The following is a 3,517-nucleotide window of genomic DNA, read 5'->3' on the forward strand; positions in this document are numbered from 1 at the left end:
TTTTTATTTATTTCTTATTTATAAGAATTCCCCTATGTATATATAGGGTTAGGTTAAAGGAAATATGTGTATATATACTTTCAAAATTTTAGTTTTTGTACTTTTAATAAATCTTAAATTTAATCCCTCAAAGTTAATTTTTATTGAAATTTGTTAAAGGGCTGTTTTTAAATATAGAAAAATGAACTAAAATATTTACAAAATATAGCAAAATTTTATAACTATTAATGATAGATGTTGATAGGCACTGATAGACTTCTATCAGTGTCTATCAGTGACATTGATAGACACTGATAGAAGTCTATCAATGTCTATCATTGATAGTTCTAAAATTTTTCTATATCTTGAAAATATTTTCAACAATTTTACGATTTGAAATAATTTTCCTTTGTTAAATAATAATCATAATTTTCATGCAAGAAAATTATTCTCGTGAAGGACATAAAAGGAAAAAAAGATTCATCATCTTCTTCCTCTTCATTGTGAACCAGCTGGCCAGTTCAATCTCTGTTCGGCACGCTGCTAGTTGTCCATCTATCACACCGCCGCTCTCCCATCCATCGTTGTCGACCTAATCATCCGTCGGACATAGCCCAACACCCCTGTCGCTGGATCTCTCCATCTATTTGTTTTTCGTGCACCGATTTCAATGCATTCGTCGTCTCGTCATTTAATAGCCAATCACCTGCATTCGTGGGTTTTGCTCGAACGTCGCTGCCAGCCTTCAACACTAAATTTTTGTCAAATCTTTTCAAAATTTTGGTTTAGGGGGCAGATTTAGTTATTTTGGTAAGTTTGCATGGGATTTCTTGGAGATCTTCATTGCCCACTGATAACTGGTAGAAATAAAAGTTATTAAAGCTTAAATCATTAAAACAATGGGAGAAAGGGATGGTGAATAGGCAATATTACGATTGAATGCGCCAAACTAAAAGAAAAATTGTGATCGCTAACTCTCATCACATAAAAGTAATTAAATTGAGTTATTCTATGCAGGAACAATGCGATAGCACGTTTTGAGTTGGCGATCCAAGGGTACCTCAAAGATGATCGCGTGATGACCTTACATAAAAGCGGTGTCCTAATGTAATAAAATGTGATGGGACGTAAAGCCGATAACTTTCAAATCAGAAATTCAGTTGACGATCGTTGAAGACCATATTGTTGCAAATACATTGAACTTCTAGTGACTATCAGACGGCGCAACAGGGTATGGAAATTAATGCTGCCCATCCACGAATCATTAGTGAGAAGAACTGTCTTGTCTGGAAGTCTATAAATACCCGATGCTACCAAACCAGAAGGGCGACTAAGCGAAGGGAAGGGAATTCTTGAGAAAAAATTAATTTTCAAAGAGGTCGAGAGACTATCGAAAACAGCATGGAGGAGAGACACCAAACCCTTGTGAGAGTAAGTGTTTACAACTTGAGAAAGAATTGAAGTGATAAGAGTAGTGTAAACACCAGAGGAAGCAAGACATTGCTTACCTGACTTGATACTTACACCATTTATTGTTTTGTGCTTAAATACTTTATTTGCAAGAATGGAAACTTCATTTCAATTTATGTTCAGCCTCTTCACACCATATATGAGTAGCTAAATTTGTGAATGGGTTGAGAAGTACTTAGCTAGCATGACTTAAGCTATGCACTTTATGCGATCATCTTGTCTTATGTATGCTTCATTCATCATTTGGAGTACTTGAGAGAATAGTCTAAAGACAGAATCTATGCTTGAGAGAGTCGGATTAGATCGTATACGCAAGAGTAGAGACTTAGAAATAAGTTATATCTGTTGCATTCCATACACATCACATGCATCCTAGACATAGGAAATGTGTCATTATGCATTAAGAAATGTCGTGCTTAATATTTGTGTATAGCATGATCACATGACTTGTAAAATGTCGTAAGAAATGCTAGCAAAACCTCTTCTCAACCACTTTATCGCATATTTGTTACAACACCACCCTTTCATCACTGTGCATTTAATTCCATCGCATTAGAAAATCAAAGTTAAATCACCATCTACTTCTTAATCACCATCGCAATAAAATCAGAGAGTCTGTCGCATATCTATTTAGTAATCCCTGCGTTCGGCCCTAGACTTACCAGGACCCTAAGAAGGCTTATACTTGGTCTTTGTTAGGAAAACTTGCATGATCATCGCATCCACACATCCTTTCATCGCATGATAAATCAACCCATCAAGTTTTTTGCACTGTTTCCGGGGATTACGGTATAGATTGCACTAACATCAAACCTCTTTGATCTTTGCAGCTTTCGACCTTTGGAGTATTGCCATTCAACCTGTGAAGAAAGAAGCAAGCATCGTATGAGTGAAGGAAATACTCCTGAGCTCAAGTACGACCCAGAGATTGAAAGAAATTTTCGCAAAAGGTAGAGAAACAGATGTAATCGGAAAGGAAGAGTTCGTAGAATGGCTGAACAACCTGAAGAACGAGTAGTGAATGAAAAGAACATGATGGAAAATCCCATCCTACTTGCAAATGATTGCAATAGACCTATTCGGGACTATGCATCACCAAATTTGTATGATTTCTCCCCAGGAATCATGAGACCAGCATTAAACGGATCAAGGTTCAAGATGAAGCCAGTAATGTTACAAATGATATAAATAGCAGGACAGTTCGGAGGACGACGTGGTGAAGATCCGCATGCCCATCTACGAAGCTTCATTGAAATCTGCAACACTTTTGTGTTCCCTAATATTTCCCCAGAAGAGGTTCGACTTACGTTATTTCCATTTTCACTATGCGATAAAGCGAGAAAATGGGCATACTCTCTCTAACCAGGAGAGATAACGTCATGGGAACAAGTTGTGGAGAAATTTATGAAGAAGTATTTCCCTCCCACAGAAAATGCCAGAAGGAGGAAATTGATCACAAATTTTGAACAAGAAGAAGATGAATCGCTCAGTGACGTATGGGCAAGATTCAAGAGACTAGTACGCGACTGCCCACACAATGGATTACCGAATTGCCTCAGAATGAAGATTTTCTATCATGGACTCAACTCTGCATCGCAGACAGCTGCCAATGCGGCAGCAGTAGAAGGTCTTCTAGACAAACATATGATGAAGCAAAGAATATTCTTGATCGCATCTAAAAAAACCATGAAGATTGGCAAGAAAGCGATCAAAGAACGAAGCCTAGAGAAGGTAATTCGAGTAATAGTGCCATCTCATTGTTACAAAATCAGATGAATGCGATGATAAACTCGTTGCAAGGCATCGCATTAAACAATTCAGGAGCTCGAAATGGCCAAGTCAATGCGATAGAGTAAACAAGCACCAACTATGTCTTATGTGAAGAATCACATTCTTTTAAGGAATGCCCACGAAATCCTCAATCAGTTTACTTTGTCAAAAACAATCCTTTTTCAAACACTTACAACCCGGGGTGGCAAAATCACCCTAATTTTTCTTGGAAGAACAACCAACAGCAAGGCAGTCAGCCTGTGGCTTAGAGAGAGGGAGCGCCAGGGTTTTTTCATAG

General features: G+C 37.7%; 1 non-coding gene across 1 annotated transcript; it reads right to left on the bottom strand.

Moving 5' to 3' along the window:
- Positions 1-2,886: 2,886 nt before the first annotated feature.
- On the bottom strand, positions 2,887-2,993 carry LOC120084264. Its single transcript, XR_005483629.1, has one exon. It is a non-coding gene; the product is annotated as a small nucleolar RNA R71 (small nucleolar RNA).
- Positions 2,994-3,517: the final 524 nt, after the last annotated feature.

The sequence above is a fragment of the Benincasa hispida genome, chromosome 8, assembly GCF_009727055.1.
Source record: "Benincasa hispida cultivar B227 chromosome 8, ASM972705v1, whole genome shotgun sequence".
In the NCBI taxonomy this organism is placed as follows: domain Eukaryota; kingdom Viridiplantae; phylum Streptophyta; class Magnoliopsida; order Cucurbitales; family Cucurbitaceae; genus Benincasa; species Benincasa hispida.